This window comes from Plectropomus leopardus, chromosome 1 (genome assembly GCF_026936395.1).
Source record: "Plectropomus leopardus strain MGB_pleo_1.0 chromosome 1, ASM2693639v1, whole genome shotgun sequence".
Classification (NCBI taxonomy): domain Eukaryota; kingdom Metazoa; phylum Chordata; class Actinopteri; order Perciformes; family Serranidae; genus Plectropomus; species Plectropomus leopardus.
The window spans coordinates 29544196-29563499 of NC_142176.1; the positions used below are offsets into that span (position 1 = coordinate 29544196).

Genomic DNA, 19304 nt, shown 5'->3' on the forward strand with positions numbered 1-19304 from the left:
TTTTGATAAATGAAGAGTGGAAAAGCTATAAAAAGTAAAGAAAATAAATAAAAAGTAGGACTCTAGCGGAACAGCCTCTGTGACAACTTGAGGGAAAAGCAACTTTAAATGCTTTCTTCTTTTTTCCCCCCAGATTAACCATTTTATGGTACTATGGGTAAAAATCATAAATTGGTTGAAAACTCTCAGTGCATACTTTCTGTTATTACAACACAATACAGTACAATGGTTAGATTTTATAATATCATGTAATTTGAATATACTTGTTACACTCAAACTTTCGGTGAGGTTCTCAGAGTCAGTGGCTGCACAGAGTAGAAGTGAAATGGTCAAAGCCGTCTGATTTAGGTTTTCCTAATTTGAACCATATGTGTCGTACACTTGTGAATGATTTTGACAAGTCTACATTGTTTAGTCTGCACGGTTCCGTTTACATGAAAATGTGACAAATTCAACATCACTGCTGTCTTTCGATCAAGAGATAGGTTTTAAAAATAACACATTATTGCAATGTGCAACAAATTAAGTTATCATAGAAAACAGAGGATTTCTGCAGTCATCACTAACATCTGTAAAGAGCTGGAGGTTAAGGCCTCATGCTCTTTTCAGGTACTAATGTGTGCCATTTTAGCTACAAAGGGTGCAGGCAATTTCACGGTAATCTCAGTCTAAAAACTTATATCAACTTAATTTTGAGTGAAAATTTTAGCTTGGTAACGCATAAAATTAAGAAATGATCTAGAAAACATGTCTTCAGCCAAACATTAGTGGCTCTATATTCTCCTCGTACTGCTGTGTAGGGTTCATTTGTGCCTCTGAATGCTTTGCTAATTACAGAGTCCCTGTTTTCAATTATTCATGCCAAGTACATAACTTTTCAATTAACTAATTGCCAGGCTCTGGAGATTTCTGCATACACTGTGCCAGCGGCAGGTCACCAGCAGCCATGGAGGGGATTTCTTCACCTGTATTCTTAATACACAGTGACGTAAAGAGCAAATAATTTAGGAAATATTTAAGAGAACAAAGTGAGCTTTTATAATAACACATCCACAGACTTATGGACCACAGCGCTTCTATCATTCATGGCCTTTCAGCTATTGTATCCTTAAACAATACTTACATAACCATAAGCGTAATTATTCCTCCTATCCATACTGGCTGCAAAGGAAACCCTTCCTAAAGAAATTTCGATGTAAGAGATAGGGAACAACATCCACCATCTTCATTTCTTTACGACCAGTATAGAGTGGAAAAACAATTACAATGAGCAATGACCTTTTCAATGTACATATGGGCACGTCAGCGCTGTCTTAAGATAGACTTGAGTGGATGTGGACCTATCCTTTAATTTTGATGAGTTAAAGATGACTCACAGAGAAGGCCTAATTTGTTTGTTTTTTCTGTGCTTGTGTGTAAATGTGACATTCACGAGACACACAGGTGGCCTTTAAAGTTCAAAGAAAAAATGCGAATGACCTTGCAGATAAACCAAATAAAACACTTGGACACCAAAACACAGGTCCACATATTGGCGTAGATTTCAATATTTAAAAATCTGGATTTGTCCCCCAGAATAAAAACATGAAAGAAGCAGAGGACCTCTAATGTGACATGATGAAAGATGTCTACACAATAAACTGGTGCAGAAACACAAATTGGTGCATTAAAAAATCTGCAGAATGAAGGATATTAAATGCTGGATGCTCAAAATTTTCTGGCGGAGGACCTACCAAAACCCCTGTTTTAATATCCCCAATATTAATATGAAACCTACACCCTTGGGCACACACGTCTTAGCACAACTGGTTGCTCATAGGACATGCAGTGAAAAAATACCAAATGTTTTTCTTAGTAAGTTTACAAGAGCTAATTGCACCTGATCTTGCTTATCTTAAAGATTCAAATGCAAATCTTCTCAATTATAAATAAAAATGTTTCAGGAATATTTTAAAATTAGCAACTTCTGTCGTTTAGATGCTTTTAATGATGAAAACATGTAAGCAAAAGTTTTTGGAATGAAATCCTTTGGTGATCGGTCTAAGCATTCTAAAACATCAACTCGTGACACAAGGAACTGTGACGGGTGAGGAAGTGTACAGCTGATGGTTGTAAGAAACTCGTTTCACTCACTTGTGAGATTCCGCCACGTTACTGACAATCTAATCTCTTTGACCTGATGACCTGTCCAAAGAGATAAGACACAGGGACAATACGGGAATTCCCATGACCAGCGAGACTGCGGTGCTACACTGAGAGCTGATATATCCTCTGTAGCAGTTACCTCCTTTGTGTTACATTCTCTTACTGCTGGATTCACCACAATGCAAAGATATATATATATATATATATATGTGTGTGTGTGTGTGTGTGTGTGTGTGTATAGTAATGTGTATGCAATCATCTGCAACACCAGTATTCAAATTGTAAGTATTTTCAATAATCTTTATGAAACATCACAGATGCATAAAAAGTGACATATCGGCTAAAGTGCAATTTATGCACACAAAAGTTTAAGCTGCTATACGCTTAAAAACCTGAGTCAGGATGAGTTATCAGAAAACTGTAAACTTTAAGATGAACTAAAGAAACTGGTTGTTTTGCCAAAATGCTTCCTTTTTTCATCTGATTTTCTGTAACTATTCATGGCTCCAGCCTCACTCAGACCAAACGTGTGCAGCAAAAAATGACATAATTTCAACCAGAAACCAGAGCGACTCAGATTTGTGATATTTTAAAGCAAGCCCCTGTTTATTCCTTGTCATAAACATCTCAACATCCATGATAACTGTCTCCATCTGGTCCTCATTCTCAAGGCAATCCTCACTGGAATAACAGTAGACATTATAAACCGCATAACGTATCCGCCTAAAGAAGCCGTGCATGGCCTTGTGGTCGCTCGAGATCGAGCAGATTTGAATATAGTTAAAGTACGGCTGCCTCCGCCTTCAGGCAGGTAAACAATGTAATAGGAAACTGTCACAAGTGATTTGAGGGGCGCACAGCCAATAGCAGGACACAATATGACATTTCTCCTCAGATCACAGCCTCCTGATGGCAATCTGTTAAGTTGGAGAGTGTGTAAGGAGTAGCAGAGCATGAGAGGAGGAGGAGGACTGGAGAAGAGTATAGCCAGGAGGAGAAAAGAGAAACAATGATGGTGGAAGTGGAGAGCAAGACAGAGATGACAGGAGGAAAAAGAGCAGCGGGAGGGGGCAGGGGAAAAGAAAGCGGAGGTGACGGGGTGAGTGCCGTACAGTGATAATACTGGCTCCTTTCAGCCAGTGCACAAGGGTAAGGTGAAACTCCCTCCAAACTGTGCTTTCTGGGCAGTGGCCCAAGCCCGGGGCTGCCTGATTGATTTGCCCAGTAAAAAGGCCCGTTTGTGCAGCTGTGCCAAAGCTGATTTCTCCCAACCAGCCCACTACAGCTCCCACTGCGGAGAAACCACATTAACCAACATGTAGAGACCCCTTCTGAGAGCAAATGAGGGTGACAGCACTTTCCTGCATGGGCTATGTGTGCATTAATGTTTAAGAACAGTTGTAACTGTGTAAAATATAGACAGATACTAATGTTTCACCTGCACTTTTTTTACACTATATATATATATATATATATATATATATATATATATATATATATATATATATAATTACCAGATCAGGGCATTTACTGGCTTTATTTACATGCAGGGAGTGTTGCTGCATCCTTGAATAAAACAGAGTATTTATGTGAGCAAATATGAAATTTGTGGCCAACAGATACATCGTCACTTTGACTACAGATTGAATTTATCACAGGGAAAATGATACTCAAAATCATTTCTGCAATAGTTCTCAAACTATTTTGTCAGCCTTGCACAAATCTGAGCTTGTGCATATGATGAAAATTAGAATTGAAATGAGAAGCCTGATTAATGCCACAGTAACACATTTAGCATCAGGGAAGCATCATAACCAGTTTCCACTGATGAAAACAGAACCCAGCCCAGGATTTTCTGACCAAGATATGACATTTAACTGCACATGAGCTGACCGAAAACTGTTTCTCCAGACAACCCTGGTAAATTCAACAGAAATTCTGGTGATTGAAACGTTCTATTATACCAGACCTACTTAACTGGCAGGACAGGCCACATCCTGTCCACAGGCAACCTCAGAGTGGCCCAGTATACAAAAATCTCATAAACCAGTATGACAAAATAAGTAAACATGTACTTTCTGGAAGTAGCTGACAAGTGAGCCATCTTTGCTTCCATCTTATCTCTGCTGAGTTACACATGTGCAGTACTGATAGGAGAGGATGTATGGACCGATGCACTAAAGCAACACCGCCAACCTTTTCTTTGACAAAACATTTTCTCATGTGAAGCAGTTTTGACCAGGCTTAGTAGCTTTTCAAAATATCAGGGTTATTGTCAAATAGTCAAAAAGTATGTCCTATGTGTTTTCCTAAACAGTTTTGTTTGACCTTGATAGAAAATTTTATGAGGTGAGGTATGTGTGTGTGTGAGAGGGAGAGACAGTTGAGGGGGAGGGAGAGAGATACCAAAACAGGGATAGAGTGTGTTATTGGGTATTGCCACTTGTTGTGCCTCTGTGCATCAATTGCACTGATTTTTTAAAAATATTTTTTTATTCTGCTTCATTACTTTCTGATGTGCCTGAGTCAGATATGGGATTTTTTAAAATTTTTTACTGCATTTATTTGCATTTGTTAAAAATTACAAAAAGCTGTAAGAAAAGGTTTTGAATATTTCTAAACATCTGGCCCATTTACATTTCCTGGTTTTAAAATCTGGCACTACTGAATTTCTGATTTAGTCTATACTGTATGTGTGTGGTTAAGGTGATTTGGGAGCATCTGTGTGTGTAGAGATAGGAGCAATATAGTGTCAGTGACACCTTGGCAGGCTTGTCTGGGATACCCCATATATTGGCAGATCCCAACACTGTAGCAGCGCTGCTGATGTAACCAAAAGCAACACCAACAGCCTTATCGGGGAAAATGCAATATCATGGACAACTGCTTACATATCTCATCATGCTTATTTGAGGACATTTGAGTTGTAGATTAATTATTTCTGCTGAGTTACCAACCACTCTATAGTTGTACAGGTAAATGCCCCAAAATGACATAGCGACTGACTAAACATGACCACTGAGGTTTTTATACAAGAAACTAAGCATGTTATCTTTTGACTGGGGAATCATCCGTTTACTGGCTTGTAGAGATGCTGGTTCCTGAGTGCAGAGAAGTGCTGCGCTCATCCCTGTGTGAATCAAACCGTCTCCGATTAGCCATTCAGAGTGGATGGGATTAGGCAGGCCCCAGGTGGCCCCCTCTGTTAAATGGCAGATTAAAGAGTGCACAACTAATTTCTTTAGCCTAATCTTATTAAAGGAAAAAAACAGCTGTCAACTGTCACCATGTGAATACAAACGGTCTATGGTGACACAAAACACACACACACACACGCACACACACACACACGCACACACACACACACACACACACACACACGCACACACACACACACGCACACACGCACACGCTACTTGCCTATTTGTCACCTGTAAATGTGAATATTACATGTATCATTTTTTTACATTAAAAACTACAGAGGAAATTGCAATTTTTTTAAAAAAAAATCTTGGACTATTAGGCCCAAAATAGCCACGCAAGTAACTAGGTCGTTAACATTAAAAATAGAGCTTCATAATAACGGACATTTATAGTGAAATAGCAAATGATAACATTGGTGCAAATATCCACTTAACACAAATTATTCTGTCAACATATGAAGAAATAAGCAGTCAACTGAACAAGTAAGCAGTTTTTGAATAACTACTGAATTTATCACAGTTCTTAAAATTTGAAGTTTTTTTTAAAATTACAAATAAAGATTTTATTTGTACTGTATCAAGAGTGCACACAAATACATTATTCTCATCATAAAAAAAGAACTTTTTTACAGAATCCATCTGTGCATTTTCACTATCATCACTCGCTTACATTCACAGCTGAAACTAGGAATTTTTTGGCCCCCTGCCCTCTGAGATGATCTGACACCAGGTGCTCAGGACCCAAGGGTCCATTGGGGACCCCTCCATTTTAAAGCCTCATCACCTCTGAATACCCACCCACGTAATCCTACCACCCCCACATGCTCACATAAACACACACTGTCTTCAGCGCTCCTTCAACTTTTAATTCAACTCTCAAGCAGACGAATAAAGAACCGCTCCTCCAGGATTAAAACGTACACTTTTTCCAGCATTTGAGAAATGGTTGGTTTGAGTCGCAGTGGCTTATGACACCCGAGCACCGCAGACCACACTCGCCAGTGCCGCGCCATCACAGCCTTTTGATTGCTCCTCCTCTCTGTAATTGCTAGTGATTAACCCTGGCATGAGAGTGGCCCAGAAAGAGTCTCTCCCTGCTCTCTGCTGACAATCCTTGTCAGTGGGTTTGAGGGGCAATTTGGCTGCTGACATGCCTTCCCCAGTCTCTTGTTACTGGGGAAGTATGCTGCGCTTGACCCAGTAAGTGCCAGACTATCTGAGGTTGCTGAATTCCTTTCTCTCCATCTTTTCTCTCTATTTTCTCATTGCCTCCCTTCCCTTTCCCCAGACCTTCCTCTTTTTTCTTCCTCTTTTGCTTCCGTACCCCATCCTCCATCTCTTTCCCCTCTCTCAACATCTCTTTCTCTTTCTGCTAGAGTTCACATCGGACAATCAGACTCCCTGGCCTTAATGCCTGGGCTGCCTGTGTCTGCCTGCTTGCAAGACTGCACGGGGCTACAAACAATGGGCATATTGTTAATCTGTCCATAAGAAAGCCTTATCTTGTTGTAGACATGGTATTAAATTTCGGAGCGGCCCCATGCGGCCAGTCTGGGGGAGGGAGGGGGGCTGTATGGGGGTGCGGGGAGAGAGAGAGAGAGAGAGAGAGAGAAAGAGAGAAAGAGAGAGAGAGAGAGAGATGTGGATAATAAACTGTGTAATCTCCTCACCTACTCTGAACAGCTTAACCTTGTCAGTGGGTGCTGGCCCAGTGGCACCCTGGCAAGGGAGAACACAGGGTTAAAATCTACTGTATGCAATCCAGGCTCAAGGTATAGGTTGTGCTGTAACAGTCGATTTTTATGTTGGACAAAGTTGGATATACTTATATTTATTTGCATTTGTTTGTTTGTCTGGTGATTAAGAAACTTCTCTATTATGGTGTCTGATTTGTTAAAATATAGTGATTGTCATGGTGCTGGTAGCTCAGCTGGTGGGTGCCCCATGTACAGAGGCTATGTTTGTCCGCATCGCAGCCGCTATGGGTTCCAGAACACATACCGATAGGTTTTTTTCTAAGTCATACTGTAAAGGTTTTAAGATGCTGGGAATTTGTCTTCTCAGTTGAGCTTTCTTAACTCTGTATGAAGTCCGATCCAAATTCCAGAACAGATGGTTTATCTGGGTGAGAGAAAAGAGGATTAGGGGAGCTACACATGACATTTTTTTAAACTTTAGACAATGCCCTTCCTTCCCTGAAGATGCTCATTTGGCATTTGCTCAGTTGCAGGGTGTCTTAAAGCATCCTCAGGCATTTTAAATGCCTCCAGTGAATGTGAAAACTGATATCCAAGTTGAGTGGTTGCAGTCAGTTCAAACAGAAAAAAACTGAGCTAAAGTAAAAAGACATACAGTCCCTCATGTGGCAAGCGATCATTAGGGATTAGGATTACAAATCCCACAGTTCAAACTGGACCCCCTTCGATAACAGGAAATAAAAAGGTGGATCAGGAGATCATAAGTATGCTCAGACTCATTATGCCACCTTATTTTTTAATACTGAGGAACCACCATGCCTTAAACATGTAAAACAGATGTTTTAGTGTAAAAATATTCTAAGTGGAGAAGAATGGGTGACAGAAATACAGTCTGGCAGAATGACTTAGGTCATAGGAGATGCTATCTTTTATACCGCAGATGTAAAGTCAAATGAAATTTAAATACATAACATAAATGACATTAAGTCTATTGGAAAAAGGACAATTCGATCACATGTCATACCTACTTCTTGAAAATAACCCTGCAACCTTTTCTGACCTTAATGTGTTTTATTTTTCCTCTGAACTGATGCAGAATTACGCCACTTCTAAAGTCCTTCTGCAAAGTGAGCAGCAGTGCCGGGGCTTTGTTCAGTTACATAGCAAATTGTTGAAAGTAATTTGCATTGTTAACTCAGCTTTACTAGGAGACCAGTCTAACCAGTCAGTTAGTCTCGCCTGACAGAAGTGTCCAAGCCTTCTTAACTATAAACTGTACAGTTTTTGGACCATATTGAGCAAAATCTTTAAAAATATTTACACAATTGTTACAACATAATATCTGTACTTAACAGGATGATCCAATGATCAATTGAATATTAGACAGATTTTTGTGCAAACACACAGAAGTAATTATGTTCTCTGTAATTTCCAACTGTCTCAGTTTTCCTGATGCAGCAAAACCTCACATGTATCAAGTAATAAAAGCCAGTTAGACTGTATTTTGCAAATATTGTTCCGTCTCAGGTGTGAATTGGCACTTAGTGTTGCTGTGGCTTTTTCTATCAGCATCTCCCTGGAGATGTGGTGAGTCGTGGTCTTGTCCGCTGACAGGAGGTTGGTGGTGAGCCCAGATTGTGGGGACAGACTCACACAGACACTCCAATATCAACTCTGCTGCTCTCCAGCAGCACCTACTGGAGTCTGCATGACCCTGCAGACAACATACAGTATGTAGAGTCAGTCAGGAAATCTTTCATATTATAAAAGGTGTGTTCACTCACTCAATCCAAATATAAGAAAGCCTAAACGTTGATTTACTGATATGTACATAACATACACTACTGAATATTAACTTACTGTACATAACACATATGGGCACCTATAAACTCTGTCGAATTTGTTTTTTGATTAGGAGTGTGAAAATTATTGAAAGGAAAGAGCAGGTGTACTCTGTGAGTGACATCCTGGGTGAGCGAGAAAGAGAGAGAGAAAGAGAGAGAGACACTGCTATTGCAGGTTGGAAGTATAAGGATTATTGCAAAGACTGGATACTTGAGCTGTATAAACTGTACTTCAGCATGTGTTTGACGTGAATAATCCCCACTGAACACACCATAAAGTATTGAAACACAACAAAACACTGAAAGAGAATCAACCAAATTATGACAATTATATGCAATTATCAGCTGAAAGACACTTAAATAATATAAATTGTATATTTACATCTTTAACATGAAGAGTATTTTATGGTGATGCTACATTAATCGCAATTTGAGGGCTGATCCACAGTGTACATCCTCAGTGCTTAAGTGCTAATGCTAGCACACTACTCCTGGCAGACAAAACAAATCTATGACTCACTGTCTGTTTGATATGCAAACAAAGAGCATATTTTTCTTGTGGTGGCCTTTCTAAAATAAGCAGGGATGAAGGTTAACATTACTATATTCTGTTGTGATAAAGGGCAGCTAAGCACCTAGCACTCTAGCTGACTAACTGTTTGCTCAGCTTTACTCACATTCCATGATGGCAAAAAGCTTACACTTAATTTGAAAAGCAAATATGTATTTTAATGTCCCCATAATAATAAAGTTGTACTAGCAGACTAGTATAAACTAATTAGTAAATCTGAAAACGTTATACCGGTCTTACCTTGTAATTATGCCTCTTTGCATGGTGGATGTATTAAGAGAACTGGATCCAGCATTGAAGGTGGGATGCTGTTCATTCTTATAAGAGTTGCTCAGTGGCACATGAAGCCAAAATGCTTCAGCTGTCGAGTGTGCAATCATCCGCATGATCCGGGACTGATCGGCACTGGTCCATTGAGTAGATTTACTAGAAACTTCAACTGGCCAAGCCAGCTACTTCCAGTTCAGTGTTTCACTAACTTGAATTGGGATAAAATCATTAAATTGTGGAGCTCTTGTAGATTTTCAAAATGTTATTGTAATAAATGGTTTAATTCCAGAGAGTGAAACAAGTAATTTCACTGCATTTTTGATGCTCAAAATAAATGTATCCACTGACTAACAGACGGGTATCACATGACTGTAATTACACTGTTTGATGACTACAGAAATTGCTTTAAAAGGCCAGCTAACTTCATGGTTTCCTTAAGTCACATATATGTACACAAAGTGCATAAATATGGCATCACTAAGAGGTCTACTTAGAGGTCCGATCTGCTGGGTCATCTTAAGGAAACCTGCAGGAGCAACATTATCCAAACAAAAATCAATCATTATCCATTTGAGGGTTATGGACAGTGAGGAGAAAATATTATGTGTGTGTGTGAGAGTATGAATAGGTGGCATCCAGAGAGATGGTGACTGCCGCTAATGTGTTGTGCATAGCCTTGACTTTATTTATTAGGGACGTTAAGGGTCAATGTCTTGGAGAATGTCCATGCACATTACATGCATATTCCCGCTGCGCGCTCAGGAGATGGTTATTTATGTGGACAGAAGCAGCTCCTTTTCTCCCTCCGAGGACCACAGTAATCGTTCTCTTAGTACAGAGAGAACAAGTCTTGCTCAGTTTGCAGAGTTTTTCATCAAAACTGACGGCACTCTCTAACAACACTGAATGGCTGGATACATCTTCCAACCGAACATTACATCACTGAAACGTCCTCCAGGTTGCATCTTTCCAGAGAACAACCAGATTAACAAGCCCCAGAGATCTCTTGAAAGGCATTTGTTTTCCTCGAGGTATCTTTTTTTTTTTTGCCACCGTAGTCCTTTTGGTTAATAACTTGACTTAAGAGGTGCTGATCAATATGCTCCGGAGGTAAACCTGCTGAAATTACCGTCTGGCCCTGGTATCAGCAGCACACCTCACACCAGCAAGAGGTAAAGACAAGAGACTGACAGGACAAAATGGGTTGATCCATATGTATCATGATGATACATATGAGTCTGACCTTGGTGATGGAGAACGAGTAATCTAGACATCAGGCTTGAGTGGTGCATTTTGTAAAGAGGATGGGGAGGGGAGGGCTTGAAAAATAGAGAGACAGGGAGAGACAGCAACATAAAGAAATTCTGAGAGAAAAAAACAACTAGTAGGTAAAAAAACAAAAAACACTTTGCAAAAAAGGTCACTGAAAGTAACTAAAAAAATCCAGATATGACGGAACACAGTTCAAGTTATGGGAGCGATGTGGCTTTTGTGTCCTTCCTGTGGTCCATTACTGTAAAGCCAGGCCCTGAAGGAGACAGATCCCAGTGGACCACCATGGCTGCTGTGGGTTTTTACAGCTTCCTGGTGTTTTGGAGTATGTGTGTGTGTAGTGTGTGAGTGTGTATGTTTTCTTACACTTACCGATCTGCATTTAAATTCAATCCAGGGAAAATACACATTTAAACTTGTTAAAATACAGAGCAGTTGTATTTTTGTCTACAGTTCTTCAAAATGTACCTGTATTTAATGACAAATGGCATTGACTTTATGCGAGTGCGTATGTGTGTTTGTGTGTGTGTGTGTGTGTGTGTGTGTGTGTGTAGTGGTGGGATTGTCAGCTGTAAAGGCCCAGACAAACAAAACCGGCATCAAAGAGCTAGCAACGACAAAAGCTAACTGTTACGATATTTCATGTCGCCTGTGTCTTAGCCAAAAAGTTGCAATTAACATGCCATCGACTACAGCCAATGGCAAACCAACACATAGTCTAAGATCTGCGACTGCCTGAGAGGAAATAACTCTCCATACCAGCAGACAGCGATAGTCTGTAGTCATCATTCAAAAAGGGAAAATGGAAGACCGTCATGATGCTAGTTAGCTATTTATCACATAAACAACACAATCAAATATTTAAAGAACAAAGCATACTTATCGTGCGCCAGTGTACAACAACACAGACCATCAGGAAACATTTCTGCTGAAGAGCTCAAAGGCTAAAGAAAAACAATCTTACCTTACATGGCAAGTTTGCTTGATCTTCCTGTCTGTCTTGATCTGGTCTTTGCTCTTCTCCAGAACTTTGCTCAGCTGCAAATCAGAATGATTTCATTTACATTGCTCCCTGCTTTACAGTGATTTCATCTTGTGCATTTTCGACTTGTGCCAACATTGCAAGACACACCATAAAGACTAGGGTGACAGACACTCACCGACAGCCCAACACTGATCAATGGCTGACCATCTGCTTGGTGTGTCAGGGCCTTGACTCTATAGTTGTACAGGCATTAGTGCTGGGATTCCTCACTTGTGTCACAATTCTCTGTGGCTCACACTTCTCAACACCAGCGATAAGACAAGGAGGAGGAATCTCTCACACTCACACACTTCACTAGCACACAGGAAGCAGAGGTGCAGGGGAAACCCCCCTTTAGACCAAGAACAGTGCCCACTAGCTTATCTTACACACACACTCTCTCTTCACATAGCTCGTAGAAATGTGAAGTAGGCTTGCAGGAGGTTGTTCTCCAGAGCCCAAAAAAGCCTCAATAAACATGACTTTTGACTTTTGTGTCAATGTGCAGAGCTAATTTCTGGCATGTGTATTGTGTTAACCTACCTATTCATTAGATCTTGGTTGAGTGGCTTGCAGTTGTATTGGGTGGTCTGCAACTTCTTCTCTGCAAAAAAGAAATTAAATATTAGAAATAGTGAAATTAGAAATAGTGAGGAGTGTTCAAAAGTTTTGAGATTCAATAGAGCAAACATTCTGAGTCATTCATATGTTCTTAAGTTACATAAACAGAATCTCTTTACTGCTCTACCTACTGCACCAGGATTAATATATCCGCTGTGGACAGCAACCGCACCCTTATCAAAGTGTTTTCTTGTTTTGCAACTCAAACCAATACTTTCTCCCTAATGCGCACAAAAAACCTTACTTCATATTCCACAATCATGTAGATTATGATATTGATCGTCCCACTCTGTAAAAGCATTATAAATATAAAGAGCATTTCTCCATTAACGGAGAGTAGGAAGCTGGCTAATGCTAATGAGCCTCAGAGTGCCCATTCCAGTCCATTAAGGGCTCTTAGCGCTGGGAAATGATTGTGTTTTCGCAGGGAGAAAAACTAACACGGCCACGCGGACCCACAACTTGCACACAGTGAGGTTAATGATAAATGGGACTAATGGACCTTCTGTACATTTGAGGGGAGAAAAAATAGGAGATTGGAAAATGGGAAAATGTATTTGTTGCTGTAAACTTGAAAGAGTCAATTCATTTGAGCATCTAATTTGATTTCAAATGCATGAAACGAAAAGGAAGGAGTTTAATGAAGCTCAAACAAGACATGCTGATGTTACGTCATGCAGCTTTTGGAAAGTTGCGATAAGATTCACTTTTTGTCATTTACTCTGTCATGTAAGTTGTTATGTTGATTATAGTGATATGTACTGACACACAAAGACACATGAGTAAGAGGACCTTGAATAAAGAGCAATGGGATGATGCATCACATACGGCAGTACTATTCAATTCAACCAAATCCAGCAAAGTGAGCCATGAGACAAAATATCTCGCCAAAAAAGCTGAAGTTTTATAAATATTAATTGTTAGTGATTTATACAAAGTTTATTTGGGAGCAATGCAACAAAATAGCATCTAAACTATGTCATCAATCAGTTTAGGAGTAGGAGTATTGGCTTTGTTTCATGTTAACATTTTCAGATCCAAAGTTCTGTAATGAAAAGATAATGATGAAAACATGTTACACAGCCTTCAGGAAACAACCCTGTATTGTTCGATGAAGATCCTTCCTGTGAAAAGGTCTGAAGGTCAGAGCATCAAATAAAGGAACAGAGCGAACAGTGTGTAATGAATGGTGTGCTTAAAGGGGGTCAGGCTGCTTGTGCTTAATACCCAGTCAAAGGAATGCACTTGGGGTTGCGTAAAAAGAGGGGACGGGTGGTGCAGGAGGTGGTGGGGTCAGACTGAACTACCTGTCTACTGAATCAACAGGAGACGGAGAGGGTGAGAGAGAAAGAGAAATACAATGAGAACATAGGAACCAGGGGGAGAGAAAGGGGGGAAGAGAGACCAGGAGGCAGGGGTGAGAGCGAGCATGTGAGAAAAAGAGATGAAGCTGGTGTGTGTGTGAAAGAGAGAGAGAGAGTGAGAGAGAGGGGGCGAAATAAATGGGGGATATGGGGAGGAGGGGCACTGACTACCTGTCTGCAGAATCAGTGTTCCCCTCCGACCTGAAACGTTACTCCATCTGCATTGTTCAGTGACGGACAGAACAAGACACAGTCAAGAACAGCCAGCCAAGCAGGGGGATCAAATTATTCTCAGAGAGGAAAGATTTACCCTGAACACCCCCCACCACCTCCACCCTCACCTCCCACCCACATCACATTCTCCTCCGTTCTGTTACCTCCTTTTCTCTCTCTCTCTCTCTCTCTCTCTCAATCCCCCTCCCTCCTCTGTTACCTTTAAAACTGAGGTGAAATCTGAAACAGAGTGATCCTAAAACATTCCTGCTAAATCTCAAAAGCCACACACACACGCGCGCACGCGCACACGCACACGCACGCACGCACACACACACACACACACACACACACACACACACACACACACACACACACACACACACACACACAAATGTGCACAGACAAACACAAAACACATACCCACACACACTTCCATACACGCTCAAACATGCTCATTTGTGTATTCGTGCACACACACGCACACACATGCATGGGGCTGAGAAGTGAGATTGAGGAGTTGAGAAGAAGCAGGTCTGTGTGTGAGCGGCAGCAGGGAGGTCTACTCTAATCCAGGGCGTCCAGGAGGAGGAGGAGAGGAAGAAGGACATCAGTCAGACACCTACAAAAATAATTCCATAGATGTATTCTTGTCATGTAGATGTTTGTAATTGAGAGAGGAGAAAATGATGAAGCAGAACTACAGTAAAAAGCCATGTTAAACCTGACAGGCATTACAATAAACTTTTTTGTTTAACAGATGAACTGTGACCTTAATTGACCATTGCTTTTTTGCCAACAGAAAAAGGAGACAAGAAAACATTCTCAGCAACTCTACAGCACCCGCCTTCCATATCCACACAGCAATCTGTTGCTTTTTATGAAAAGTTATCTAAATATGAGGATATATGTAACATAGAATCACTCACTAAAGATTCCATTCCTGTGCATATTATCATTTTTCTACATAATTCTTTACAACATATCATTACAACAAAAGAAGGGGAAAAAGCCTTGAGAAATGACCTTTAACCCCTGGAATCAACAGACTAACTGCCAAAACAGTAATGTGTGAGTTTAACACCACCCACTTTAAGGGGTTTAGTGGTAGTTGCTATGTGCAGGACCTTTCACTGATGGCAGCAGGTAAGCCTTTATGATCTGTTTGCATTGCTGACATTCTTACCTGCTTCCAGGACATGCACCCTAAAGGCTCTCTGTCAGGACTCACAAATGGTTTTGCAGGGATTGTAATGAGGCTCAATCGCTCTGGCAGGTTTTAGGAAGCAGATGATTCTATTTTATGATTCTATTTATATTAACTGATCATCAAATCAATAAATGAATTGCCATCAAGCAATATGAAAAGAAGCAGACCAATGAAGGACAAAACTGATCTGAAATAAACTGATAAATCTGGTCAATAACAAGAAAAAAATTTAAAGTGCATATTCGGATATCAAAGTCCAAAGTTTAAATTTTCTGATTCACTGGTGCAAAGATTCTGCACCAGTGATGCTTCACAACACCTGGACTTTGTGGGTGTGTGTGTGCGTGGGGGATGATTAAAAAGCTCTATCTTAAACTGATCTGAAAGTTCAAAGATGCACATTATAACTCTATCCTGCCAGCTTCAAGGAGACAGTATGACAGTCTTGCAGTGTGGGTGCTTTGTTCGTACCTGCGGCGAGTCTCAACACATTTCAGATGGAAACATGGGAAACTTTCCCCTCAATTGCATCTATGCAGCTTTCTGTCCATCACCTCAGCCGCCCAGAGGTTTCATCATGCTGAGGTAGCCAGATGAATGGCATGTTGGCATGCAGCAAAATACTTGGATTTCAACTGGCTGGAGTCCACCCACGCAATTGACTTCTTATTGAACTGTGTGCCGGTGATTTCATGACGAGACATGTTTCTTTGTGTGTGAGAACAATCGTAGAAGTGTTTACTTAACTAAAGTGTGTGTGTGTGTGTGTGTGTGTGTCTGTGTGTGTGTGGATGGTCTGCATTAACAGCAGACTCATCCCAGCATAAGACAGGAATGTCCCTAGAGTACCAAACAGTGTGCCCAACTGACCAATCAATAGTAATCAAAAAGTAAATCAACAGTTACAGCAACCACATTCTGTACAGGAAGTAGTAGTCCTATACTGCATGTAACAGGGTGGAAAGTACGAGGAAGGATGGTGGTGGTGAATGGAGAGCAGAGTTCACTTTTCTTCACAAACTAGTTTGTTCTTCTTGTTGTTACTTCTTGTTTTTAACTGTCTTCATGATATTTCCCTGACATTTACTCAACATGTCCTCATACAACGGTTCGTAAAGTATCTAACAAATTAGCACGACAAAAATAACATTGTGTACTTAACGTAAAGTTATATTGTTTCGGTTTGGGGAAAGAAACGTGGTTGCACATCTTTGGGTTTAGGCAAGTAAAGGGAAATAGGAGTTATGAGTAACGAGTTAGATGTAACTAGTTACAATAGTTAAATTATGAAATAAATGTCATTGTAATCAGTTACAGTTAATGAATTACAATTACTTAAAAGTTAGTGATTACAAAAGGGTTACATATGAAAAAAATATTTTCAGTATAAAGTTTATATGTTGAATAAAACTATGCTTTCTGTTGCTGTCTGTCTTTTTTATTGTGCAGGAATGCCTTCTTTTGTCAGATCTTTGGACAATGCAGATCAGCAAAGCAGTTGAGACAAATCTGAGCACTTATGTTTCTAGGTCTTTTCAGCTTTTTTGCCCTGTTTAAAACATTTGTTAGAAAAATAATCAAAAAGTAATACGTTACATAACTTTGATTAAGTATAAAATAGTTTTGTAACTTGTAATTTTTAAAAGGGTAGCTAGTAATCTATAACCTATTACATGTCAAAAGTAACCTTCCCAACACTGGTTAGGGGTAGGGTTGGTTTAGGGGGTTACGTACTAATAATTTTTCAAAGTTCACTTGCAGCATTTCTGATTACGCAGGTTATACACAAATTACTGGTGCATTTTTACATACGATCTATAAAAATAGTGCTACAGTTTTTTTCATAGGTACCCACAGTGCATGACAACTGCCAGCATTCACTATGTCTTTTAATTACCTTACCTTAATCATACCATAGGCATATTTTATTTGCCATGGGCACTGGACATAATTGCAGACCATTCAATACGGACATTGTCTGGTGATATATTTGTGTATTACCACTGGAAGGCAGAACTTTTCTTATGCTTCCAACATTAACCTTATTTTAAACACATTTTAGTCATGATAAGTGCCTTCGAGTTATGGAGGGATGTCTTACCAAATACAGGTACAGTATATTCAACAATTTTGGTATTTTCTTCAAAGACAGACTAGCTGATGTTGGGATTAAAAATATTAACATACATTTATTTTTGTTTTATTCATGAATTTATTACAAATAAATTTATGAGGATTTACTGAACGAAATTCACGTAAGTTGCATGTTCATATTTTAGAATAAAACACAGAGCTAAAGCCTATGCGGACTTATTAACATACAAATGGTCAAAAAGACAGAAAGACAATGTCTCTTTTAATGACAGACTAAGGAGAGAGACAGAGACATACTGAGACAGACTGTTTGCCTCGCTGACCAGCAACTAGATTAGAGGCTCAGTTCTTGAGCAGCAGACCAAAGACAAACAAGACAGGAGGGCAGGGTGGGACGGGAAGGGAACCATCCAAAAGATGAGTGACACAGCCCAGCTAGTTGTATCCCATGATTAGCCCTTTGTGTCTGGGCGTTCTTGGTCCTAACCAAAAGACTAAGACAGGGCTAATGACTAGAAATGATGGCTCAGAAAAGGGTGGAACGGGGTCAGTGGGTGGGCCAGACGAGGTCTTTGTACTGCCCTTTCCTCACCCCCCTAATTAGTTGACATTGAGGGAGGAGGAAAGAGAGTGGGGTGAGGATAAAGAAATACTGGGGAGGAAGGGAACAAGAGGCGGAGGACAGGAGAAATGGGAGAACTGTGGAGGGAGGATGGAGGAGGTGGAAAAGACGGTTGTCCTGTAAGTTCTCAGGCAACAGATGGAGGACAACTGGAGAAGCAGTCGATCAAAGAGTGGTTAGAGAGGTGCAGGGCGGGCAGGCCTGCTGCCGTTACTGCACATTCGACACAGAAACACACGGTGTGATGGAAACTGACACAACGTCGCATGCATTTCAGCACAGCTAAACAAATGCTTAGTCGAGCTGCGATAAACGCCCTCAGGTGTTCCATTCAGCTGCACAAAAGTGCAGCTTTTTAATTCACAATTGCCTGAATTATAAATGTACCAGCAGCCATCATGACTACATCAAAATGTTAACACAAACAGTTCAATGAGGTGGAAAGGTTGATGGGTTCATGAACAATGAATATGGTCCCGTATAATTTCATGACAGAGTAGGATGTGTGACTAACTGTGATAATAAATAAATAAATACCATTATTCCCCCTTTTCCTCATTTGACTGCTATTTGTCTCTCTGTAAAAAACTGATGTTAATGCGATTGTTATTGTAGATGTTTTTCACATTTTTAAACCTTAAGAAATCTTGACAAAATCACATACAATTTTATTTTTTAGTTTTTAAGTGGAAGTTCCACTGAAACAAATTTTATTTGATGGATATTATTTTTAGCCATGCTTGTGGTGTGGCACAATATGTTTTAACTATATGTTGTAACTCAATGACTATTTGTTGCTTTGCCATGAAATGTTGTGCAGATATTCATGGTTCCTAGAGAATGAATCCTCCTTTTGTGATCCCCTAATTTTTACTCTAGCACAGTCATAAGGTTATTTTTGTTTTCTTACTTTTTAGAGTGGCCTTGGGTTCCTTGAAAGGTGCTATATAAATCCAAATTCTTATTTTTTTTTATTATTCATTTATCCATTCATTCATTTATTCATTCGCCATAACCACACTCTACTCTGCTGTCTGCTACTGATACCCAACTTCTGCAAGTTTTAAGAAATATTGAGAATACTGTGGAATACTGTGTATGAATGCTGAGTCAGGACAAACACATTTAAAAGGTCTTGTGCTCTTCAATGAAGG

General features: G+C 40.0%; 1 long non-coding RNA gene across 2 annotated transcripts in view; it reads right to left on the bottom strand.

The window, feature by feature from the left end:
- Positions 1–19304, bottom strand: part of LOC148190440 (uncharacterized) — a 114981-nt gene that overhangs the window by 26734 nt on the left and 68943 nt on the right. For both annotated transcript variants that reach the window (XR_015776926.1, XR_015776925.1), the window contains exons 2-3: positions 12570–12630; positions 11967–12040 (exon numbers count right to left, since the gene is read on the bottom strand). This is a non-coding gene — a long non-coding RNA (uncharacterized LOC148190440). The remainder of the gene's footprint in view (positions 1–11966; positions 12041–12569; positions 12631–19304) is intronic.